Consider the following 27,942-nt stretch of genomic DNA (forward strand, 5'->3'; position numbering starts at 1 on the left):
CTGGAGTCTTGCTGCTCAGCGCAGTGCTAGAGTCACATAGGTCTGTGCTGGAGCATGGCTGTTGCGGCTAGCTATTCAGAAGTGGACTGAAGACAGGATGCTCTGAGAAGCCTGCCAACAAGGCCCCTAGATGTCACCTGCTCATCCCCATCACTCACACTGATGGCCCCGCCCACTGGCTTGCTCCCATCTCAGATGAACTCACGAGGGTCCTTGTGCATGGCAAGGTTGGGTAAATCATACTGCCATTTTACTGGACTTTCTGTGCGCAGCTTGATCCTGGCCTCTGTTCTAGGGGCATTATCCTATTTCTAGATCTTGATACAACACAAGTCTCTGGGGCTTTTTCTTGAAACAAATCCAGTTTTCATATTGCCTCTCCTCGTGCCAGCCTGCCCAGCCTAATCCTGGACAATGGGCTCCAGCCCAAGATCTCAGCAATGCCTGCCCATCTTGGGCCATATCAGACCCGCCACAGCAAAGTACACACCACAGATTACAGCCCATAGCTTAGTGTTGAGGTGCAAGAAGGGGGATGCTGTGTAGGTAGTGACCGGCAGTTATGTGCCAGGCAGATGAAGCAGGACCAAGTCTGTGGCGGAGGGCACTGTGGAAGGGCGGAAGGGGGAAGTGCATCAAGCCAGTGGCCACGGGTGAGGGGCCTGTGGCAGCCAGGAAGTGGGCTGGAAAGCCTGGGATCGCCAGGGCGCTGAAGAGGAGTGTGGCCTGGCCCTTCAAATGGTCTGGGGTGCTGGCAAAGTTCAGCGGGTAATGCAGCACGGTGCCCCTGTAGGCCTCCGGGGCAGTAGGCCCAAGGGCTGGGCCCAACAGCCAAGCCGGGTGCTACGGCTTAGCCTCCCACTCCTTGGTATCCACCTCCTTCAGAAATGGAGACATTGCCCTCAGTTTGTTTGTTTTCTTTTACTACCACGGGCAAAGCCATCTTCTTCCAGGCTGGGCTTATGGCCGAGGCCTGCGCTGCCGTGGGGAGTGGGCAGGGAAAGGACTTTCAGCAAGACCCTTGACCATGGCGGGCACCTAGCAGGCTCGGGGCTTGGGATAGAAGTTGCTCTTCCTAGAACTGCTTTTTCTGGACTACAGAGGGGTGGCTGGCATCCCCACCCCACCCCAGCTGGGGCTCTTGGGTTGACAGCCCTTCCTCTTTGCTAGAAGACCCCAGTAGCACCCTGTCTTTCAGGCTGGAGATGTCCCAGGGGTGCTGGCTGACAGGCTTCAGAACTTCAGTGGGGTAGGCGTGAAAACAGCCTGTGAAGATGGGGGTGGGGGAGCAGGGTTCTGCCTGAACCTCAGCCTTGACCCTGCTCCCAGGGCCCTGCAGTCTCTCCTGTGGGGTCAGCCAGTGCCCTGAGTTCTCAACCAGCCTCCTTTAGGATCTGAGGCCTCTCTGGGGCTTCCTTCTCAGGGCCATCTGCCCCGTGGCGACAGTCCTCCTCCTGGCACTGCAAGGCCTCTATTAGCTGATCTGGGCCAGGAGTTTCTTTTGGGCCAGTGGTGACATGATGCATGTGTCCCTTTGTAATAGAAGTTGGACAAGAGCTGCTTGCAGGCCTCGGGGCAGCCGCTGGTACCCATGAAAGGCAAGGAGAATGCAGAAGCTGAATCTGGCTGTTTCATGCTGACTTTGGGGGGCCCCTGGGTGGGAAGTGGTGCTAGGTCAGTAGCATCCATTTTGGTCTTTCCTGGAATCATCAGACCCACCTGTCTCTCCTCCTTGGCCTTCTTCAGTCTCTCCGTGGCCCTCTCTCCCCCCCTCCTCCCCCCTCCCACCCCCGTGCTCCTTGGCCGTCTTGTATTGCTTCCTGGGGTTGGGGGGGGGGGACAGTTGCTTGTCATCCTCCCCCTTCAGGTGCAGCTCGTAGGGGAGGACCAGCCTCTTGTCATGGTGACATGTGCAGGTGGCTGCACTTGTGTTGCCCCGGCTGCCTCCCAGCTGCCATACACGTTATTCCAGACTGTGACTTTTTACAGATTTTCCACCTTCATTTTGAATTGCAAAAAAACAAAAACAAAAAGCCCGCTAGTTATTTCACATGGGGAAAACAGCCTAGAAATAGATCCATGTCATAGTCTCTAATCAGAGAGGGAAACAATGAAACCAAAAAAACAAACCATAAAGCAAGGATTTATTAATAAAGCAAAACATTTTAGAAATGTGACTTAAAGTATTAGAAGGCTTTTCATGCCAAGTTATAAAAGTTTTATGCTCTTAAATAGAAAGGTATAATCAAAGATTTGTTAAGGATGGAAAACCTACTATGACTATATTTTTCCTTTGTTTTGTAAAACCAATTGATAGCAATGTTAACATGACTTACGAGGTTAAAAAGTGGAAGCCAGTAGGTTTACAAAGGTTTCAGAAATGATAATAGACAGAGAAAAGCTGAGAAAAATTGAAGTTCTTCTGTTTTTGCTTTTTCCAGTCCTGAGGTTTGAACTCAGGGCCTGAGTCTTTGGGCTTTCTCAGGGCTGGAGCTCTACCACTTGAGCCACCATATCACTTCTGGCTTTTTCTATGTATGTGGTACTAAGAAATTGAACCCAGGGCTTCATGTATGCTAGTCAAGCACTCAACCACTACGCCAAACTCCAGGCCCCTTGTTTTTGGATTTAAGGAAAGAATATTTGTGCTAATAACTAAGCTAAGAAAAAAATTTCTTTCTAAGCTGGTATAATGAGTAAGGAAGTCTGTCATCCTGTATGTTTCTACCACTCTAAATCTGGCATGCACATGGGACCCATCATTATAATTGTTGTTTAACATTTATTGAATGTTGACAGTGTGTTAAACCCCGTGTGGAAGATTGGAAAGACATGCATATCTGCACCTCCCCTTCCATCCCCATCTGTTTCTGTTATTGTCAAATTTTCTTGGCACTTGTACGTTGGTCATTGGTTTATTATTGACTCAAAAATTACTAAGAAAATAATTTAAGTCATTTAAAAATACATTGACTTATCAATCTTCAACCATGGTAGATGGATACCTGACTTTACCAGAGATTTTGTTTAAATAAGGGTTGTATTCGTTTTAATACGTATGAAGTGTTTACAATTTGATAGAGAGCTTATCTTGATCTTTACAAAAATAAGTTGATGTCTTATTTTAAAATCTTTCATACCAGAGGACAAAGTATATTTTTTTAAAAAATGAGTATTTCTCGCACATGGATCGTATTTTTTTTTCTTCAGTAGTTGCTACCAAGTTACCTAAGAGAACAATTTAAAAAGAGAAACCCATTTTGGGCTTATGGTTTCAGAGGTTTCACACTGTGGTGAGCAGTCTGCATTATTTGGGGCCTGAGTCATGGCAGTAGGAATGTGTGCCAAGGAAGCTGGTTATCTTTTTTTTTTTTTTTTTTTTTTTTTTGCCAGTCCTGGGCTTGAGCTCAGGGTCTGAGCGCTGTCCTTGGACTTTCTCAAGGCTAGAGCTCTACCACTTGAGTCTTAGCACCACTTCTGGCTTTTTTCTATGTATGTGATACTGAGGAGTTGAACCTGGGTCTTCATGCATGCTAGGCAAGCACTCTACCAATAGGCCAAACTCCCGGCCCTGGAAGCTGGTTATCTTATGGTGGACAGGAAGCAAAGAGAAAGAAAGGAACCCAAAGCAAGTCACAGTTCCCACAAACATACCTTCAGTGATCATTTCTCCTAGTTAGGTACCCCCTACTTAGGTTTCAAACACCTACCCAAATAGTTCTATTTGCAGGATACCAATTCCTCAATCACAATCTTGTGGAGTCATTTTATATCAACACCGTATCCGAAACACATTTTTAGAAATTTAGGCAAGTCACACAGATAAATTAAGAAATCTCTTTTATTTACGACCCTAATACAGTTTTGTACTTCCTTCTAAGAAGTAACCATCATAACAAATGTCACATCTTTCAACATTCATCTTGTTTGCTACAGATTTCATTATATCTTTTTCCATTCTTGGGTTCCTTGAATATTTTATTATGATGATATTGGCCATGATAATTTTAAATGCCAATATTGTCCCACCTACTGAGTTACAATTTATATGCATTTGGCTATTTGTAACTGGACAAAGTAATAGTTTATAATCTGAGAACTCATATATCTTCCTGGGTTTTTTCCTCCACAGTTTTAAAGCTTTTTTTTTTCTATATTGAGATAGTCTATGTGACAGTTATATTTTGTGATGAGGAAAGGATCTGAATTTAGCTTTACTCTATAATATCTCAAGTTTTCTATCAGCCCAACACAAATTGATTTTCCTCTTCATTCCCCATTTACTGGTTGTAATCACTGTTAAAATGCTCATAGGATTTTCATAATTAGTTCTATTTATGTAAAGTTAAATATCTTATACTGATTTACTTCTTCATTCTTGTATCCTTATCAATTGATAGGTTATTAATACATTTTAATAAAGCATTAAAGCAGGAAGGTCTATCTTATTGTGTATAGTTTTTCATATCATATTGCCTATTTTTACTTCTTATTCTTCTCTAATTCTCTCTTTCTTTGCCTCTCTAATTCTCCTATCTCTATTTCTAATCTTAATATAATTTACTTTTTAATCATTTTTATGATTTAACCCAGAATTGCTTTTATTAATAAATTGCATTAAAAAACTGAATATTTGCGTCGGGAGTTTGGCTAGTGGTATAGTGCTTGCCTAGCATGCTTGAAGACCTGGGTTTGATTCCTTGGTACCACATACAAAGAAAAAGCCAGAAGTGGTGCTGTGACTCAAGGGGTAGAGCTCTAGCTTTGAGAAAGTCCAAGGACAGTGCTCAGGCCCTGAGCCCAAGCTCAGGCTTGGCAAAAAAAAAAAGAAAAAAAAACTGAATATTTAATATTAATACTTTCTTGTTCCATTTATTTTATAGCTTTGTTTTATTTTATATATCTTTGAAGCTTTATGCTTTCATAAATATTTGCTACAATTTTATTGTATTTTCTACTCATAAGCTGTTTTTACTTTAAAATTCTACTTGTTTTTTAAGTTGAATAGATATCTTTAAATAATGTTATATTTCTAGTTATTTCCTATGTTTTATCTTTATATTATCCACAGGTGATATTAGGTTTTAATCTTTGAAATGTTTCTTGTTTTATTTCACAAATCTCAATTATCAGCAAAAAATTTCAGAACAGTCACAATAGTGTTTAATCTCAATTTTTATATTAGTTAAAAGACACCTAAAGTTTCATGATAAAACATGTTTACCTTAATGTTAGTAGATACTTGGACAAGTTATAGGGGCTTCCATTATTTTAGCTTTGCTAAAATATTTTTCTCATTTTAATAAACAATACGTTTTACATTTGTTGAAAATACATCTGTAATTATCAAATTCAATGTCTTTAAATCAACAAATACCTTGATAATTTTTATTAAAACATTCCTTTCTAAAACATCTCAGTTCATGGAAAGCACCCAGGCCCAGAGTTCAAGCCCCATGACCCACAAAAATAAAAATCTCAGTGGTTAAAGATATATTATACATATATACATTGTGACACACTACCATACTTCTGGATTATATTTTCTTAATTTATTACATAGATTTACATTTATATACACAGATAAGATTTTCTATTATTTGCTTTTTTCTATTATATGCTTCTTTTGTTTTTTTTCTTTTGGTTGGTTATAGGGCTTGAATTCTGGGCCTGGGTGCTGTTCCTGAGCTCTTCAGCTCAAGACTAGTGCTCTACCACTTGAGTCATAGGTCTACTTCTTGTTTTCTGGTGGTTAGTTGGAGATAAGAGTCTCAAGGACTTTGGTGCCTAAGCTGGCTTTGAACAGCTATTGCTATCCTTAGAGCTCAGCCTCCTGAGTATCTAGGATTATAGGCATGAGACACTAGTGTTTAGGTTCTTGTCTCTTTTTTTATATCAAAGATTTATCAACATTATAAAAATTAACTGTTAACTTCCTTCTTTTTATCAGCAATATTTAGCATAAAAAGTAATATAATTTTTCCTTTCTATTCTAGGCTTTTATCTTTCCCATACTGTTTCTTCTAATTCTTTATTGAAATAGATACTAAGCCAAATAGTACTGGACTGATTCTATATGTTTGCCAGTTCTTGAGTTATTTTTCTCAATTAATTTTAGTTTATATTTTGATCACAGAATAATCTCTGTTTTCTGTCAAATACTTGTGAGTTTAAGACAATTACTTTGTTACTGGTAAAAAGATAATTTCAAATATTCCAATGTATTCTACAAAGGAATTTGCATTCTTTTCCCTCATATAGCCAGTATCTCACTATTATAAGTTAAACAGAACAATATAAAAGTGTTAGACAAATGTGAAAAGCAAATAATAGCTAGTTATATAAGATGTTCCTTGATTTTGTTGATCCAAATGGCAGACTAGAGACAGGGCAACATTTTCACAAATTTTTGCATTTAAGTAACTTATTATATATTATTAATGCCCAAATATATGTATTTATAAAGCTTATCTAATTGTGTTTTATATAGCTGTCATGTTTATATAATGATAAATCATTTTATTCTGTTATTATAATTCTGTTTAAATCATCACAGTTTGGTATTGATTTAAAGTCTGACCTGACGAATAGTATCCCATAGAAAATCTGGAGCAAGGTTCACACATATATGGTTAATTAATTTTCAACAAGGCTGACTAATGCAAGTCCAATGGTAAAAGTAAAGTTACTTCAACAATAATCAGAGGAGTTGCACATTTTACCTAAAATAACACATCATAGATATTAACTTTTAATAAACTATAAATCAAGGTGCCAAACTTAAAGATTACAAAAGGTATTTTAAAAATATGTAGAAAAAGCCCCACCAGTAATTGGTGAGTGAAGAATAATTGAAGCACTTACGAAAAGTGAACATTCAAATGGGCATAGACATTGAAATTTACTTACTATTTAGCACTCTAATCACCTGGTGTAGATGATTTGATATAGGAAAAATGAAATATGTATTTACAAAATCCTCAATGGCAGCTTTATTTTTAAATTTTTAAAGCTAAAATGGATTGAAATGTCCACCCACTGTTAATTGCATAAAAATGTTTTGGAACATTTTGCCTTGAAATGCTATTCAATAATAACAGGCAAATGACTAAGAACAACATGTAACATTACAGGAAGAAGGCAAATACAAAAATCTGATTTCATAAGGCTAAAATTATATTGTTCCATTGACAGAATGTCCTGGAAAAGTCACAAATACACAATGAAATGAAAAGTGAACTCTTGTAGCCAGGAGTTAGATGTGGAGAAAGCAGATTGACAATTAAAAAAATGGAGAATACATTTGTGTACACTGGCATACCACCCAATGTGGTTTATAAGCTGAATCTGGCTAATAGGTATGAGGGGAGAACATGCATCCTTTATCTCTCTGGGCTTGATTTACTCTACTTTATGTAATTCTTTTCCAGGTCTTTCCATTTCCAAATTGTTTGATATAATTTTTTTCTAATAGATAAGTAACATTCCAACGTGCGTGTATAACATATATATATATATGACATATATAAAATTTTCTTGATCCACGTTGAGGGGCATACAAGCTGATTCTATGTTTTGGCTATTGTGAAGAGTGTGGCAATAAATATGGTTGTACATGAAGCTCAAAAAAATCAAACACGAAGAAACAGGTATTTGAAATGGGTGGGTTGGCTCAAAGAGAAACAGGTAGACAAAAGAATAGAAGAGGGAAAGACAGTAGTCAAGAGGATAGTGTGTATTGTACAAATTTAAGAAGCATGAGGGAAGGGGTATATAGGGAAATTATGGGTGTGAATGTTGAAATTGATTAACATATACAGTGTTCTTGAACTGCTTTGTTAAACTACTTTGTTAAATAACTCCTTTGTACAACTACTTCAAGATAATTATTAAAAATGAAATGCTCATAATTATACAAAATATATAGGAAGCCATGGTACTTAGCAACTGGTTATATGGAAACATAGATGAGAACTTTCAAGGTATACCTTTGGGCCACATGAGTCAACAATATTATAGAGCTGTTGAAAGACTTCTGTTGTAATGTTAGGATTTTTAGAAGTTCAGTCTTATAAATGATGTGTAAAAGGAGAGAACAGTCAAAAAAAAAGCACGGAGAAATTTTGAGGGTGAGACAAATGTTCATTTTTTATGCTTTCCTGCCTATATTTGTGGAAAAATATAAAACTGCAATCAGAAGCAAGATATATCAACTAAACCTCAGTTTGTCTTACGTGTATTAATAGAAGCACATCCATATATGCTTTCTATTTTGGGTACTATTTAAATGGTATAGTTTTAAAAATTCCATCTTGAACTGTTTGTTAAAGCATGAAATTGTGTTTAATTTCATTGGCTTTTAAAAATCCTAGTAAATCCTATGAACTGTTAACATTCATCTAAACTGTATAAATACTTTTAGGGTATATTTGTACATAGTTATATTATTAGTGGGTCATAAAATGTTTATTTAATTTTAAAATGTAAAAACTAAGAGCACAAGGTTAACAAGGAAGGCAGTTATTCCAGTTAACAAGGAAGGCAGAACTGTAACTTCCACAACATTTCTTAATTCAATTGCTTTAAATATTTCATTTACAATAATTGTGCTGTTTATATTTAATTTTTAATGGATATAGATATACATATGTATGTATATGTGTAATTTATCCCTTCCTAGTACTTTATTTCTAGTTTTAAATGATAGGTTCAAACTTTTTCCAGTACCACACTCCATTGAGGGATTTAAGTGGGATTGATAATGTACTTCCTACAAAATACCACAGAGCCTACCCACTACAAATTGTTTAGGGATGAAAAGTGACTGATGAGAATCTTATCACTTAATCCTCAAAAATCTCCTGGATATATTTCAAAGTAGGAGCAATCATTTCTGTGCTCTAAGAGCTAAACAAGATAAGCCTGGAGCTTCGAGGGGCTGCTATGTGGTGAGAAACAACATGGGAATAAAGCCAGCACAAAGAACACACATGAGGAGTGAAGTAGACGCAGAAGGCCAATGGCATCTTGAACATTTAATTTTCCCCAAAGCACATGGCCTGTGAATTGGCCACTTATATGAGACAAGATATTTGCCTTTGTTTTTGTTTTTCTTTTTTTCTAATGCTGGGCCTTGAACTCTCACCCTGGGCATGTCCTTGAGCTTTTTTATGAAGGTTAGTCTCAGTACCACTTCTGGCTTTTTCAAGTAGTTTATTGGAAATGGGTCTCAGATTTTCCTGCCCAGGCTGGCTTTGAACCATGATGCTAAGATCTCTGCCTCCTGAGTAGCTAGGATTATAGGCATAAGCAACAAGTTCCAGCCTATGTAAGTATCTTTGTTGGAACTATTGGACTGTAGCATATGCTCTTATTTACTGAGGCATAAAGTGGACCATGGATAAAAAATAGAAAAATTTCACTTATAGAGTCCATCCATATGAACTCATACACTGATAGCAATTTGTGCTGTTGCCTGAATTATCTCCTTAACTGAGTGTCTCACATTTGACAGCATTAATAACAATAAATATTGCTAAATACTTGTGAGCCTTCTCTTAATGTAAGTGAAAATATTAATAATAATTTCCACTGATGTGAGTTAAGAAAGTAACCTCCTTATTTGACTAAAGAGATCTAGTCCTAAACAAATTCAGTTTAGATTTCCTTTAAAACCCCTGGTTGTTTTGGATTGCCTCTGACAAGGAAGCCAAAAAAATAGAATGGAAGAAAGACAGCCTCTTCAACAAGTTGTGCTGGCAGAACTGGTTAAGCACCTGCAGAAAACTAAAGTTGGATCCTTCTTTGTTACCCTGCACTAGAATTAACTCCAAATGGATCAAAGACCTGGAGGTAAAAGCCGACAAATTGAAAACTTTACAAGAAGGAATAGGAAATACACTAGGCCTCCTTGGCACAGGTCGAAACTTTCTTAATAAGGACCAAGAATCACAACAAATCAGAGAAAGGCTGGATAAGTGGGACTGCATTAAACTGCAGAGCTTTTATATGGCAAAGGACATAGCTAGTAAATTAATTAGGAAGCCTACAGAGTGGGAGAAGATCTTCACCAACCATACAGCAGACACAGGCCTCATATCTAAAATATATCAACAGCTCAAAAATTGAATCACTCCAAAACTAACCTCCAAAGTAACAACCATCCCATTAAAAAATGGGCCAAAGACTTAAAGAGAGTCTTCTCTGAAGAAGAAACAAAAATGGCCTATAGACACATGAAGAAATCTCTGGTCATAAAAGAAATGCAAATCAAAACAACTCTAAGATTCCACCTCACTCGGGTTAGAATGCCCAGGATCAGGAAAACGAATGACAACAGATGCTGGAGGGGATGTGGCCAGGAGGGATCATTACTACACTGTTGGTGGGAGAACAAACTCATTCAACCACTATGGAAAGCAGTGTAGCAGTGCCTCAAAAGGCTAAACATAGAGCTCCCCTATGACCCAGCAATTCCACTACTTGGCATTTACCCAACCATCCAGAAACAAGGACATACTAAATCCACCAGCACAACAATGTTCCTTGCAGCATTATTTACCATAGCAAAGATATGGAACCAACCTAGATGTCCCTCAGTTGATGAGTGGATCAAACAAGATGTGGTATTTGTACACAATGGAATTCTATGCAGCTGTCAGAAAGAATGACATTGCCCCATTTGTTAGGAAATGGAAAGTCTTAGAAAAAATCATATTAAGTGAAGTAAGCAAACTCAAAGGAACTTAGGCTCAAGCGTTTCCCTCATTTGTCATAATCAGTAGAAATCTTGGACTCTACTAGCAGAGATTTGCAGTAGAGCAAAACCTTGATACCTAAGGCCATATAGTATGAAGCTAATTGAAAGGACCTCCAGGATATTAAAAAAAAAAGCCATATAATGAATGATTGTTGTCCTTAATGTACTATGTTATCTCTCATCTCTTTTGCTGTCCCTTGGTTATATCATATTGTTACAGTATCTCACTTTGTTATCTTGATAATTGGATATATTTGTATTTGGTTATTTGAAATTGGATAAGGAAGGGGTGAAAACCAAGATGGGGGGAGGGAAATGGGGACGAAGACATGTGAAAGGGTATCAATGTATGGGAATTAATGCACCTTCTATCTGGCAAATATCATGTAACTCTTTTATTAATTACAATAAAAAATATTTAAAAAAATTAAAAAAAAACACTGGTTGTTCTTTCGACAGCTTATTTCATAAATATAGATTTTTAAATTACTAGTTTAGATCAAATGTGTACTATGTAATTTCAACTATTAGAAAAATAAATGATTTTGACCGATGTAGGTGAAAACAGCATGAAAGCTGTTTTCAGATCTACTCTCAGACACTGGGGATAAAACAAAGGACCTTCAAAAACTATTGAAGTCAAAGACATACTCATTGCTAACTGTTTTCCAGCGATGCAAGTGGAGCTTTCACTACCTTATCCGTGTCCTTATAAGAAGAGGGCAATTGGAGAGACAGACAGACAGACAGACATAGACACAGAGACACACTGAGAGATATAGAGCAGAAGAGACAGACAGAGAACAGCAGAAAGAGTCCAAGATTTTTTTTTCCATAAATAGGCATTTTATTTGTCATTCTTAAAACTCTGAATTTAAACAGATTCTTGGACTGGTGGTTCTTATCCATCAACTTGCTCAACTTTAACCCTAGTCTCTTCCATCCTCAGTAGCTTTTGGAACACTACCACCTTCACCATGAAGCTCCATGAGTTTTCCAAATTCAAACTTGGGCTTCTTCAGCATTTTTACTTTCCTAAGGAAGTCGTTTGTCTGCACTTCTTGGCTCACGATTTCCATCATCTTCTTCCGGATCTGGTGGACCTGCTGATGCTGAGCATACAAGATCTTGCAGTTCAGATTGTTGCATTTTTTAGTAAAACCAACACAAAATAGACAAAGCAAATACACATCTGTAGTCTGACATCAACACTAGCTTCAGTCATGCTCTGCCATTTTTTGACCATGGAGTACATTTTGTCTCGTGTGAGATCCATGACATGCAAGTTAGTTAGGCAGTTCTTGTCCTGAACATCCTCAGTAATTAGCTCACTTCAAACCCCTGAACCTCAACAGATACAATTTTGGTTCTTTGAGTCCTTGTGAATAGTGTTTTCCCAATATTTCTTATATTGAATATGGCAGGTGCTTTCACATAGGGTACCACCTTTTTTAGAAAATGGATCAACCACTTTCTTCTTGGCTCCTTTTTTGCTGCCTTTACAAAAGGTGCTTGTTCTTGCCGACCACCATAGTGCTGGTCAGAGAGCCAAAATGAAGAGCACAATAATATATATATAATATTCTATATATTATACTTAATATATTTATATTACTGGATATTGAACTACTGAGCTTTGTGCTTCCTAGGTATATGTTTTAGCAATTTTATGACTTGTGCTTTCCCATGTCCATGAATATGATATGCATGTGACACTGCTACAAGCCACTCTTCTTTCCCTATAGCTTAGATAACAAGCCTACACCACTACAACTAGTCATGGGTTGAAGAGAAATTGTATGAATTTTCATGCTTGGAATGCCTTGAACACAATCTTCTGATCTTATAAATTTTATTTTTAATGACATCTTTCAAACTTCATTCTAGGAAATTAAACCCTTTTAATTCTTATCTACCTTCTATGTAAAGGTTATTGAATACAACAATCTATGAAATCAACATGTTACAGTATATGCATACCCTTTCTGCATGAGAGGGAAGCTATGGCATAGGGCTCTCTCGCTCTCTCTCTCTCTCTCTCTCTCTCTCTCTCTCTCTCTCTCTCTCTCTCTCTCTCTCTCTCTCTCATATATATATATATATGAAATACATACATATGTAGGAAATTATTTTGAATATCCAGCAGCTTTGTCAAAACTGCTCAATAAACCTGAGCAGCTTTCAAATAGAAGACTGTTTTGAAGAGACGTTCTTAAGTGTATTTTAAAAAAAACAGTTTTTACCTTTCACTGAGTTGCAAGAATACTTTTGTTTGACATGCTTGGAATAGCCTTGAACTACAATCTTCTCAGATTACAGGATTTAGCTAGTGTGCAGCTATTTTTCTTCTAATGTTAAACCCTTGAATTCAGCTTTTAAGTTCCAGATACTAATTGCATTGCATTCCCTGAATTCCATCAAATACACCACTACTTTTACTATTTTTATTTTGGCTTCCATTATAGGAATGATTCCATTCTTTTTTATACCTCTGCAGTCCAAATATTTCACATTAATTGTTTCTATGTTTCCTTCAACCTTAACTTCCATTGCTTCTTTGGAAAAAAAATTAAATCTATTTATTGTTATTGTAGAGTTGACATACAGGGGTTATAGTTACATGAATCGGGTAATGAGAACAATTCTTTTTGAACAATGTCTCTCCTTCCCAGTTTCTCCCTAATGTGCCCACCCACGAAATGTACAGTTCATTTTCTATATACTCTCTAGTGAGTACCACTGTTGTATTTGTTCAACTTTGTTTCACTTTTTCTGTGCCTCCCCTATGCTCCCAAATATAAATAAATAAACAAGACAAAAGGAAAAGAAAACAACAACAATGGCAACTAAACATGTCACTTGTTTCTTTTTCTTGGAGTTCATTTTATGGACTATTATTTTATATGATCATATGCACAAAGCTATTGAGCCTTTGTTTACCATAGCCAAGATATGGAATCAACCCAGATGGCCCTCAATGGATGAATGGATTCTACTCATCCACCAGAAAGAATGATATTGTACCATTCCATAAGAAAATGGAAAGACTTAGAGAAAATTATATTAATCAAAGCAAGCCAGAGCCAAAGAAATAGGCTGCATGCTTTCCCTCATTTGTGACAACTAGAATATGCTTATAAATGTACAACTAACCACACTGAATGATTAAAATATATTTGTAAAGCCGGACAAGGTGGCTCATGCCTGTAATCTTAGCTACTTCCCAGGCTGAGATTTGAGGATCGTGGTTTAAAGCCTGCTGTGGCACTAAAGGCCCTGGAGACTCTTATCTCCAATTAATCACTAGAAAAGGGGAAGTGGGGCTGTGGCTCTAGGGGTAGAGTGGTGGCCTTGAGCTGAAAAGCCCTAGGACAAGGCCCAGGCCCCCGGGTAGGATAGTAGCCTTAAGCTGAAGAGCTCGGGAACAGCATCAAGGCCCAGAGTTCAAGTCCCATGACCCTCCCCCTCCACCACCACACACACCCACCACACAAATATATATATATATATATTATATAATATATATTTGTATATACATATATGTGAATATATGTACATACACAGGGACATGATAAATTATATAGGACTCTAGTCATTCATACACTGAGGCCAAAGGAGGATATGCAAAGGAGTGATTGACAAAGGCTCTTTTGAAATTTTAATTCATTGATCGCTCTCCAATTTAGTAATTTATGTAGTTATTCATGATTTTCTTTTTTCTTTTTTTTTTTTTCTGACAGTCCTGGAGACTGAACTCAGGGCCTGAGCACTGTCCTTGGGCTTTCTCAAAGCTACAGCTCTACCACTGGAGCCATAGCCCCACTTCCAGCTTTTCTATGTATGGCACCAATGAATCCAACCCGGGTCTTCAGGCATGCTAGGCAAGTACTCTACCACTAGGCCAAACTGCTGGTCCTTCACCATTTTATTTTCTATACCATGTTATATTTTCAAAAAGAACTTTCACAAAATATATTGAACTATGTTTAATGATTTGCAGTAGGGATGTCAGCATACTAATAAAATGATCAGCAAAACAACTCATGCAGTGAATATATTTTATGTCCTTTAGTGTTCTGACTCACATTGCTTCCTGTAATCCTAAATCTTTAATTATAAATGACTTTAATTATATTCCACTTTTTAAAATGGGAATAGGAATGAAATAGGAATCCTATTGTTGGACATGCTTATATGAATTCAGAGCTTAAAAAGTGAAGTGAATTATGTAAATAGAAAATAGGTTTTCAATACAACAAAATAATGTCACAGTGAACCACAGAAAAAAATGCAATTTAATTATACCTAAATAAACTTTGTATAACATTACTCACCATCAATTTACATTTTGAATAGCTCCCTGAAATGAGAGAAAGACCCAGGGAATAGTTTTATCAAACCTGGAACTACCTTCAAAAAAGACCAAAATTGGATTATACAGCCCAGAATTTTCAGACACATAAAGAGACTATGTAGTCAAATCTCTTCTTTCAAGTAACTAAGGTATTATCTGGACACTCCCTCCATGTGTTCACATTCAAGTAACTAGAACCTAAAAATATAAAGTTCTTTGATGAATACTTCCTTTACTTTCTGAAAACAAAAATTACAGCAAGAATGTATTATCCATCAACACACAAATTACTTGTGAATAATTATATGATGTGCATTTTCTATATAACACTATAATGGTGTTATTTGCCATGAATAAATGGAAAATGGGCAATACTAAATACTGAGATTCTCAAATCTTATTTTAATAATAGTTCTACATAATGATTTTTTAAAGATGCCCCTCTTTATGTATTTATTTACTTCATGACTCAGATTAATTATCAATAATGTGGATTTTGTTTCTACTACTCTAATTTTAATTTGTCATAGTTCATAGATGTGTCCAGTAGGAACTCATTAAAAATGCTGTTTTGATTTTATACCCAGTCATTATTTAAGATCTTTTGTGCCTTCAGGTATAGGAGTTCATTCCACAAGGATTCTGAATAATTACAGACTTAGTTCCAGTTTTTAATCATTCTCTAAAGAATCCTGGTGCTTTTCTGTGCATAATATTTCCTAGAATCCAAGATGGGGCTGATGATAGATTTAACTCATGGGAAACTTGAAAACATGCAACATTCTACTTCTAGTGTATCTGCCAAATGCACACTGTGGATGTCTTCATGAGTAGGTATCAGATTCGCAAGAAAAGAGCCACAGAGCACAGGGTAAGAGGCTGACATTCTCAAAACATACTAAGGAAATAAAAGAAAATTAATAATTAAAGGAAAACTAAGAAACTGATGGGATATATGGAATGTGTAATCTGAATTAGATTCTGTCACAGAAAAATCAGTGGTACATAACCATTTTCAACAAAACCATGATTACTGCTGACTGGAAAATGTGGAAGATGTATGTATGCTAGTGTCAAAAATTTTCATGTTGGGGACTTAATTCTGCTATCCTGGGGCCAACTTACAAAGTTACCCATGTTAACTAACTCCAATTTCCTCTCAGTGTAAAACATTGTCTATACAATTTTGATTACTCCACAAAGTACATGTAATCTTCTATATGTCATTAAATAAAATCCTTCCACAATTTTCCCTGTCTTTCTTGGACTTCTGTTTCTTTTATCTCTTCATGATGTTATGTTATTTGCTTTGGATTATTTTTTTGAAAAAATAATGACTGAGAATTTTTCAGAAGCAAACAGTAACAGTTCTATATGTTTCCATGAGTTCCTGGAGTTTATGTGCTGATAATCCTCAAATCAACAGTGTTAAGATGTGGAGACTTTGGTGGAGATCTATGCATCCTGGGAAACCCATCTCATGAACAGAATTGACAGAGGGTGTTTGGTTCTTTTTGCGCATCCACATGCTACCTCCTTTCTAGAGGCAGCATAAAGTAAGTGCTATGCCATGCAGTGCTATGCCATGCTGTGGCATGCACAACGTGTGGTGCAAAAGCAGAAAGCAATGTTCACCAGATGCTGATGACTTGAGCTCCAGCTGTGAGAAACAAATCTGTCTTCTTTACCATTTACCCAGTACACAGTATTTGGGTTACACCAGAACAAATCAATTATGACATAATGAATGCTCAGATTAAGACACCATCCCTAAATCTTAGGAAAGGTAAATGAAAATATATAACTATTCATGAACTGTATAGTAAAAGCAGATTGGGACAGAAGTAGAGAAAGCTATAACACGAGAGTTCTGACTGGAGAGAGGCTGAGTTCTAGTGTCTTGGCTAAAATCTAAAGTTGCTCTAGAGAACATAAATTGAATCTTGTTTCCTCTCTAAACCACATTTAAATGCTATGTTTACAAGGCAGAATAAAATTCATGTAATGATAAGAGCATACATGACATAAGTACTCAGAGAAATCAGAATTTCTTCCTTTTTTTTTTTTTTTTGCCAGTCCTGGGCTTGAGCTCTCAAGGCTAGAGCTCTACCTCAGCGCCACTTCCAGCTTTTTCCTATGCATGTGGTACGGAGGAACTGAACCTGGGTCTTCGTACATGATAGGCAAGCACTCTACCACTAGGCCAAACTTCCAGCCCCAGAATTTCTTTTTGAAGGAGATGGTCTAACCAAGAAGACACTATAGAGATGAATACTAAGGAATGAATATTTCAGGAGGCAATAGTCCTAAAAGAATAACATGAACCAAAACCTAGTGGTAGATGTCTAGGGAATGCTGCATAGCAAGTTAGCTGTATCATAATTGTAAAGGAAGAATGAACTACACAATTGTGTGCCATGAACTTCCCTTGCCTGATGATGCACAGTACCTGGGGCTAGATTGAAGAGGAGCAGACTTGAATTCTTATGTAATCTGAATTGTTCCTAAAAGCTAACAGTGAATTTGTTTTCACACTAACTCAGAGCGTAGTAATTATCAGACTCCTGCTTTGGAGGGATCCATCTTCCTAAAGATACAACATGTAAGATACAGCTTAGAAATAAAAAAGAAAAAGAAAAAGGAAAAAGTTTCTGCAGGCACGGGGGGTTACTTAGAAGGCAAAAAGAATCATCTAGATAGGGAGAAAAGTAAGTATTTTTCCTTTTCATGTTTTGTGTAAATTCACCTAAGCATTTGTCCTTTTGGTGCTTTGGGCACATTTAACTGCATAGTAAAGAAAAGCATCTATGCGACAAGGACTTTTAAGTTTACATAAACTCTGTATTGTCACTTCAAATTGGGTAATCTAAGGCCAGTGTTATGGATTTTGATAGGAAGTGTCCCCAGAGTGGTCCTTTTATTGAAAGCTTAATTCCCACCCAGTGGCTCTATTGTGGGCTGATTAGATCATTGGGACATAATTCCCTCACTGGGTTGATCCATTGATGAGTTAAAGGTGAATAAGCAGCTAGGAGGTGGGGCCTGTTGAAGGAAGGTGGCCTCTGAGAGGCGCCATTGGAGATTGTAACTTGTCTCTAATCACTCCAGACACTTCATTCCACAGCATGCTTCCCTCCCCGCCCCCACCCCCCTGCCATTCTCCCTCCCCACACAGGAGTAACAGAACCTGCCCAGTGGCCAGGGATGGACCCTTCTAAAACCATGAGTCAAAATAAAATCCTTCCTCCCCTAAGTTATTGTCTCAAATATTTTTGTCACAGTGACAGAAGAGCTGATAAGTAATTGGATATCAACTCTCTCATCTTAGCTGACCAATTTTGAAATGAATGGTTACTAAAGGTTAAATGAAGTGAACCAATTGAAGGAAACTATCAAAGCTCTAGAGTTGACCATGGTGCTGCTGGAATTTCCAGCGGTAATGAAGCTGGAGAGGAGTATTGTGAGCCTGAGATTAGTTTGGTATATATTACTAAGACCTGTCTCTGAGAGAGCAAGAGAAAGAGAGAGGGGGAGGAAGGGAGGGAGGGAGGGAGAGAGGTAGGGAAAGAGGAAGGGAGGGAGGGAGGCCCAAGAAGGGAGAGGGAGAGGAAGCAATGGGGACAATGATGGAGGCAATGTATTCAAACATTGACAAGGTGAATTCAGACTCCTTTGTACAACGACTTAATGATTTAATAAAAGAAGAAATCTTTAATTGAAATGCTCTGTACATGCAGGCATGTAATAAGTGCTGTTTCATGATAAAATGAGTGGTGGAAAGTATTTTCTGCTGGCTCAGAGCCTGGCTTAGAGCTTTTTTACTGCCAAATAGTGGCAGTAGATTTTCTTTGCGATGGGTCAGAGCTGTGCATGTTAAACATCATTTATGGGTGTACATACTTACACTTGCACTCTGTAGTGTTTTACTATGGGCTTATTACTTTAACAATGGGCTATCAAGTGCCATAGAGTTAACTATGTTCCATAGTTGGCAAATCTTTTTGACAAGGGTTTCCTCACCTTAAAAACATTAGAGGCACTTAGTTGACAGTGGGCCTAATTTGAACCAACAATGAATTACAGTTATCCAGTGCATAAATGGAAGCAATGCATTCAGAATATAAGACAAGTGAATCTTACTCTATTGAAAACAGAGCATTATTCTCTTATATTATCTTAAGCTAAAAAGAATTTCTTTTTAAATTTGGTGTTGGTTAAATGGTTTGAATTGAGAATACTCATTGGATTAAAATGAGACAATTTGATATTGGCAGTATGTAAGTGTTCTACTGACTAGATTGTCAGACAGTTGAATGAATTTTTTAAGTGTGTAATAATTTCTCTACCAGTAGACTGTACTCAAATATAAGTTGGCTGGATATTCAGAGGAGAATGAGAAGCAGTATTAACACACTCAAAGGGCACATTCCAGATAATATTTTCATATTTGCTCAATCTGTTACCTAAGTCACTGCAAGTGTGTCCATGATAATAATAGCAAATAAAACAAGATAAAATTTTACATATTGTGAGCTAACAATTGTGAACACAACATGTGCTGTGTCTACTCATGGGTATGTACATACGCCACAAGGACATGCATGATGAGAGAAAAAGATACAAACAAGCTTTTGGAACTATCTATCTTTTATGAATAGTGATGATATCTTCAATTTCTTAACGTCTTAAAAACATGAATAGGAAAGTGTTAACTGGATATTCAAAGAATAACAATTACATTAATGTTTATAGAACTAACCTACGACAAAGATGACATTGAGAATAAATTCAGCTGTATGCCAGTGTCTCATGCCTGTACTTCTAGTTACTCGGGAGGCTGGAAGATGAGGGTTAGGATTCAAAGCCAGCCCATGCAAGAAATTCTGTGAGACTCTTATCTTAAGTAGAGCTGTGGTTGAAGTGGTTGCACTCCAACCTTAAGTGAAAAAGCTAAGGGACAGTGCCAAAGCCCACATATAAAAAATAATAAAACACAAAGAATAGACAGTATGATCTGGCAATGTTTCTAAATGTAGAGGAAGTTGAGGGAAGAGGGTTTATTTTTTTTCAGTTATTTCTGTCCTTTTCCTAGCAGGCAAGCTTCATTGTTATTGATTAGAGGATAGGAGGAGAAAGAATGGCTTGTTCCCTAAATGATGACAAATAGCATCTTTGGTCCTTACCTACAAGGCTGCAGTAACCTGGGCCTTCCTTTTGTGTGTGCCCGTGGGCGGCAAGCAGGAATCTGCCTGGTAGCTGAAACCTGGCTGGACTCCACTTTGGCGTGTGTCAAACATTATCTGGGGAACAATTTGTGCCCGCTGAAGCACAGTCTCTTTTTGGGGACTACAGTTAAAAAAACCAAAACAACAAAAGCTTCTGGTGCCAAAGCTGCCAGACTTATCTGGAAATCACCTCTTCTTTTTTTCTTGTCTCTTCAAGGGTACTTTGACCTCAGCTCAGAGCATGAGCAAGCACAGCTCATCCATTTTTTTCCACTGACAAGTTAAAAGATCAAATAGGTTTGGCTTTCCCGATTCCTGGAACGGTGTCAGGTTTTATATATAAGCCTCCTTTCTGATGTGTTGTTGACTAGTACTTCCAAACTTACAGGTATGTGTGTGGTGTGTGTACATGTGATTTTTTTTGTTCATAGATATGTGCATATATTCACAACCACACTTGCATGCACCTTCATCTAAAACATATTAAATATGAATTCGACTTCTTTATTTTAAAATCATAATTTCAACAGTAGTTGAAGTAAACTTGTGAATATCTAGGCATGCTAGGATGGAAACATGAACATAACAAGAATGTAATAGAACCTTGTTTCTAATCATTTTTTCTTGTTTTTATTGGTTTGTTTGTTGTGTTTTGTTTGCCAGTCTGGGCCTTGAACTCTTGGTCTGAGCGCTGTCCCTGAGCTTCTTTTGTTCAAAGCTAGCTTTCTACCACTTGAGTCACTGTGCCACTTCTGGCTTTTTCTGAGTAGTTTTGAGAAAGTCTCATGGACTCTCTTGCCCAGGCTGACTTTGAACTGTGATCCTTAGATCTCAGTCTCCTGCATAGTTAGGATTGCAGGTGTGAGCCACTGGTGCCCAGTTCCAGTTATTTGTCAGTTTTTAGTGGAGAGAATCATGAATGATTCTGAGGTTTACTTATACAGTTATGAAGTTCAAAATGAAGGTTACTGAATCTCTCCAGTTCTGAAAACAACACTAAACTACGGTGAAATCTATATTTCTTTAGTTTGGTACTGTTCACCAGCTCTCTCAGGAATGGCAGCTTTGGTCTCCAAATCATCTAGAAAATACAGTCTTTAAAGCCATAATTAATATTCTAAATTTTTCTTGGTGCCATCACTGGGGCTTCAGCTAAGGGTCTTGTGCAGCTCAGGGATGTGAGTTCTTGCTTTGCTTTTTTTCTTTCCCCTGACACTTTACCACATGAGCCCTACCTCCACTTTCAGATTTTACTGATTACTTGGAAATAAGGCTGTCTTGGATTTGTCTACCTGGGGCTGACTTCAATTCTGAATACTCAAAACACAGCTTCCAGAACAGATAACATTACAGTCATGAGCCACCAATATCAGCCCATTGGTATGTTATTATGTGATAACCACATGGAGAAAATGACTGAAAATTTTAACAGAGATGATTACTTTTGTGACAGGAGATCAATGGTGATTGCATTACCATTGTTCTCATAAGTATTTGTTATCTATGAAAACATGGATTTCAAAATATATAGTAGCCACTATTTTCTGAATGTTCTGCTTGGTACTTCACAGGTACCGTAGACTTCAATAGTAAGCTCTTGTCAATACAAGCTGAACATCATTGAATACAAGAGGCATCAGATATTTGTCTAAAAAAGACAAGTTTCTTACATCTAGAAACCATCTTGAACTACCTTAGTTGATTTTAATATTTCTACTTCTACCCATAACTAATTGACCTCAAATGCAAGGTTAAGTTGTAGGTAATTCCAGATGGAAGTCCAATTTGAATGCTTTCCTAAGAAGCACCTAATATCCTATTTGGTGGGTTCCTTCTGTTGGTGAGGATACACCGCTTTCTGAGTGGAGCCATTTACCCTAATTGGTGACTGGTCACCAGAAGGACTGCATAATGCTTCTTTAAACAGAATTTGTACAAATTAAAATACTTAAAAAGATCAATTTTATCTGTAACCATTTAATATTACACATGAATGCCTCCAAAATGAACAGTTGAAACAGAGAAGTTTTGTGAGATATTCCAGACTTCCTTTAATTTACTGAGACGAAACTACCCTTGCTGACTTATAGTCTGACACAGGACCCTAGGTATGAATTAAACAACAGTTGAACCTACTGGCTGCAAGGATGCAGCCAGTGTTAATAACTAACCATGTAGACAGAGCAGAGCATGTTTCATACAGATCTGAATTAAAAAAAAAATCTGCCTGTTTTCTTCCAATACAGGACAGAATGGAACACCTTGCATGTGGTTCTGTTCAGGCTTTGCTTGCAGCATTTTGTCTAGCTGTGAATGTGCCTTGATTGCTAATTTTCCTTCAGTTAAAATCTAGATACCCTCCTTGAGTGCTTCTCAGGAGCTGAATAAGATTTAAGGAAACTTATAAAAATGAGACTCTCTTGGAGAATTAGTTGCCCTTAATCTAAATGAACTCATAAGCTGCCAAGTTGTCTCTTAGCCTCTGTTTGTGTCTTCCATGTAGAAATTTATCTAGCTATTGTGGATTGCCTATGTTATCAATAATCTCAATCTTTGATTATATTTTGTAGTCCATATATTCTAGTCAGAAATAAGGCTAGTATCCTTCTCCATTCTATTATACAAACCATTCAGGTCCATCTCTGGTAAAGTGGATGGTTTATTACCACAGTTTTTTTCTCAAGTTTCCTACTACCATCCTGTCACAAAAAAATTCTGTCTGTGAATCTCCCTTTTTGCCTCCACGGTTCCCATGGCAAATAAAACCCAGCGGGGGATGAGCACAACACAAAGCAACTTCTGAAATTTGTTTTTGACTGCATCTACCTGTGGAAGAAGAATATTGCAAAGAGAGAATCAGGGTGAATGGAAGAGCTTGAAAGCTCAATGGAACATTTGTGTTTGTTGGAAGGAACAAGAACAAGAGCACAGGACCCTTGTGATGTGGCTTTTCCCAACAGGGATTTGAAAACATGTCACATGAAGTACTTCAAGAAGAGTACTGAACACAGTTGCTAACAACAAAGTTATTAAGAACCTGATCTCCAAATTATCAGGACAAAGGAGAGAATGATGATTAGGGTAGAAACAAATTCATCTGGACTATATTGCATTTATTCTTTTTTGTCAGTCCTGGGCTTGAGCTCAGTGCCTGAGCACTGTCCTTAGGTTTTCTTAAGACTAGAGCTCTACCACTTGAGCCTCAGCACCACTTCCAGCTTTTTTCTTTTTTTTGTATTTTTTTCCTTTATTTTTATTTATTTATTTATTTATTTATTTTTGGCCCCCTTCTCTCTCTCTCTTTCTGGCCCCGCTCGCTCCGGCCCCGCTCGCTCCGGCCCCGCTCGCTCCGACCCCGCTCGCTCCGGCCCCGCTCGCTCCGGCCCCGCTCGCTCCGGCCCCGCTCGCTCCGGTCAGGCTCGGCTCCTCACGCTCCTGGCCCCGCTCGCTCCGGCCCCGCTCGCTCCGGCCCCTTCTCGCTCTGGCCCCGCTCGCTCCGGCCTCGCTGGCTCTGGCTCGGCTCCCGCACGCTCCGGCCCTGCTCGCTCGGCCCCGCTCGCTCCGGCCACCACTCGGTTGGGCTCCGCTTGCTCGCCTCCGCTCTCTGTCGCTTGTTGCAGTCTCGTCTCAGTCACTTCCGGCTTGGTTGTGTCTCGTCTCTGCCACTTCCGGCTTGGTTGTGCATGTGGGATACCGAGGAATCGAACCCGGGTCCTTGTGCTTGCTAGGCAAGCACTTTAACCGCTAGGCCAAACTCCCGGGCCCTGTATTTTTTTCCTTTAATGTATAAACTGGTTACAGTTATATTCACCAGATAGAAGGTGCATTACTCCTCACACATTGATACCCCTTCTCATGTTTTTGTCCCTATTTCCTTTACTCCAACCCCTCTTCTAATTTTTCTCCTCCTATTACAAATAAACAAGTAAACGTGTATATCATATACCAGGTAACAAAGTGGGATACTGTAACAATATGAGATTAACCAAAGGGCAACACAAGAGAAGAGAGGAAAACATAATACATTAAGAATAACAGTCACTCATGATTAAGCTCTTGTTTCCATGTTTGTATGTGTTCTTGAATAAACCTTGGCCAAAGCTATCCTTCCACAGAAAACAAATCTTTATAGTTGTATAGTTGTGCAATGGATTCCAAATTATAACCAGGAGATGGCGCTGTGCATTAGCAAACATTCTATTCAGAGTAGTGGGAGGCTTTGCTCAACCTTATCCCTGAGCAAATGGTAAAAGTGCTATTATCCGAAGGAGAGATATTAAACATCTAAGGTAAGAAAACGGTACATATGTGTGACTGGCAAAGCAGAACATGAGATTGTGAATTACTTTTTAAAATAAGGCAAGCCAAACAATGATTAACTTGTCTATTCATTCCTATGAGACAGCAACAGAAATTTATTCCAATCCAAAGGACATTGAGTACCAGTACAGGGAAATACTTGCACCAAGCTGACTTCTCCCAAGCCTGAGGAATGGTTGTTCCATGATTGCTCAGCTATGTTTCAATCTGTGAGCTTTTTCCATCTCAATCCCCAGTTAGTCTATGTTCTCAGATTCAGTTCTTCATGCTTAAAAACTTGTCTTCTAAATTGGCACTTCTATAGGCTTTAAATATTACATGACAACCATATCTGCATCATGTTTTTCAAACCTCCTTTTCCAGTACTGAAACATCAAAGACTATTAATCTCACCACTACTACCACTTGGGTTTGTGTTTAATAAATACTTTTGAGTGATGAATAAATTAGCAAATATCACCATGACCTAGTAATACCACGTTACTCATACACTCATTCGTCCCTTTTAAAACAAAGATGATTCTAAGCGCAATATAGAGACAAAACTGTGTCTATGTGAGGGATGAAGGGAGAAAACATGTTATAAAATTAGAAACAGGGGGACTAAGAGTGAAGCAATTACTATGAGCTGAGCTCTCCTTGTGAAATGAGCAAAGATAGTGAGAAGACATGGTAGAGAGAAAGAGCCACTGAGCCAGCCTTTAGTGGAAAGATAACAAACTGATGTTTTATTTATTCATAGAGGGGTTGTAAATGTGATGATAGATATTAAATGATAACAGATGCTAGATATAATAGACAGGATGAAAAAAATATATTTGAAAACACAAGCCAACGGAGAGTTATGTGGACTAGAAAAGCTCCCCCATTGAGAGAACAGAGTAGGATTTTGAAAGTTGCTTGATATGATAGAGATGTCTAGGCAAGAAACTCAAGTTGTCATAGGTGGAGAGAGCAACATTCCATTTTAGGATGATAAGTCTTCTTATTTACTGCTTTGGAACCAAAGACAAATTCTTTGAGAAGACAAAGGAGAGGGAGCGCACCCGTTCCAATGACCATGCTTCTCTGTCTTCCTCTTTCAAAATGGCAGATATTTTGAAATGCTATATAAAGAATGCTTTAGCAACATGCCAAATATTAAACCTTCTCAGAGGAAATGCTCCATTTAGATTTGTTCATCGTATAGGCATCAAAGGGAATAGTGAATAACATCAGAATCTATAACACAGGGTAAACATGGCAGAGCTCTTTCTTTACTTGGATATAGAGATAACAGTGTCCACCACTGAGACTTGAAAAATTGAGGGTGGTAGGTGTGGTCTAAGTGGTAGAGAACCTGCCTGACAAGCATAAGGTCTTTAATTCAAAGCCCAATATAGAAAGAAAGAAAGAAAGAAAGAAAGAAAGAAAGAAAGAAAGAAAGAAAGAAAGAAAGAAAGAAAGAAAGAAAGAAAGAAAGAAAGAAAGAAAATGAATAGACCTGGAAGACTGGAGGATGATAGCCTCTGTAAAAATGAAAGAAAAGGCTGAATAAGGTAAAATTTGTAAAAATCTGAGGATTATGTGACATTCAAGTGGAGAGGTCAAGTAAACACATGAGTAAAGATCAAGAAATGGATTTGAGTTAAAGATTCATTGTAATTTTAAAGTGTGGTACACTGTTCAAAAAGAAATGTACTCATTACCTGACTTATGTATCTGTAAATCCCCCAAACATCACCTGTCCAATAAAACTTTAAAAGTTAATAAAATTATGGGAGTGGATCATTATCACAGAGAAGAATATAAAATAACACATAAAAAGAATAAATGAATAAAGACTGATATAGTCATCATGGTTAAGTTATATAACTAGTTATATAGCTAGTTATATAACTAGTTACATGTTAAGTTATATAACTAGTAAGCAGAATACTCACATTATGTTACATGTCCATACGTGAACCTAGACACACAGCTAGATACAAGGTCATGAGACATACGTTCATATAATCTATTTCCATATGAGAAACTATGGAGCTCAAATTCTTTGCAATGAAATAAAAGTGCTTGACTTGAGTTCAGAATTCTTCACAGCTCCAAGCAACATATGCTTAATATCTGCAATATTTTGAGATTGCAAAACTAAAGTACTTCAAGAATGTTAGACATGAAGACTTATAGAAATTGATGAAGTGAAACCATAGCCCTGTACAACTTGGGGACTGGAGTGAATCTCTGAGAGCTCAGAATTCTTAAGAGCTTGACATCCTGAGAGCTCCAGGTTTCCAGCATGCAAAGTTTTGCAAGTGCAAGACTGAAAGTTTGCAAGATTACATTCCACTCTCTATGGTGCCACTTCCAGTCTTTGCTTACTTTACAGCTTCCTACACAAGCTAATATCTTCACAGACAGGACTATTATTAATTTAGACTTTCTCCCACATACCAGAGGAAACACAAAAGCTTAGGTGATCTTTTCTTCCCTGGCAGGCTGGGCTCTTTGCCTAAACTGCTGACTCCAGTCTAATTCCAGATAGTAGGGCAACATCTGTATTTTGGGTTCATTCTTCTTCTATTCATTTTTTATGTATAAAAATTGGATGCATAGCCATTCTGAACTTAAACATTTAACGCTTACTATTGTTCTTGATCAGGACATTGCTTGCTATTGCAGCAAGAGTAAAGGGTTTCGTCAGGATACCAACTCAGACTGCTCTAACCCTGCAGTCTGCAAAAGATCATGAAATTCTTGAGACTGAAAGGGTTAGTAGTCACTAGCTGCATAGTTTCAGAATGTGGAAGGCCAAGATTTTATTGTTATATAAGATTATTATTATGGTTCCCTTCTATCTCTTTTTTAAATTATACATCTCATCTTTAAGTGATCTATGTCTGTTATCATTTAACTCTTACTGGTTAAAAGTAACCCGATAGCAGCTTAAACATTTTGTTACTTAGAAGGGTCTTTTGCAAATATCCTAGTTCATCACTCTTCAAATCTTAAATTCTGCATCCTCTAAAATCCTAGGGTGTACAGGCAAGTCCCCCGAGTTCTATGTAGTTATATTACAAGTATGATCTTTGCTTGTTCTTCATTTCTCTTTCAGATCTCATTAGAATAATCTTCACTACCAATTTATTTTTACTCAGCCTTCAGCTCGGAAACATGTAGGTAATCCTTATGAAGATCCAGGCATAGGAGCTAATACATATGTGTAATCCTAGAGACTCAGGAAGTAAAGATGGGGAAAATCACAAGCATGAGCACGTTGGGAGGTCATAGCATAAATAGTATTTTCT

The 27,942-nt window shown here is 37.7% G+C and overlaps 1 pseudogene; it reads right to left on the reverse strand.

The window, feature by feature from the left end:
* Positions 1–434: 434 nt before the first annotated feature.
* LOC150069108 (AT-rich interactive domain-containing protein 5A pseudogene) overlaps positions 435–27,942 on the reverse strand; it is a 44,690-nt pseudogene continuing 17,182 nt past the window's right edge.

Source organism: Megascapheus bottae, chromosome 1, assembly GCF_031878675.1.
Source record: "Megascapheus bottae isolate mThoBot1 chromosome 1, mThoBot2.hap1, whole genome shotgun sequence".
NCBI classification, from domain to species: Eukaryota; Metazoa; Chordata; class Mammalia; order Rodentia; family Geomyidae; genus Megascapheus; species Megascapheus bottae.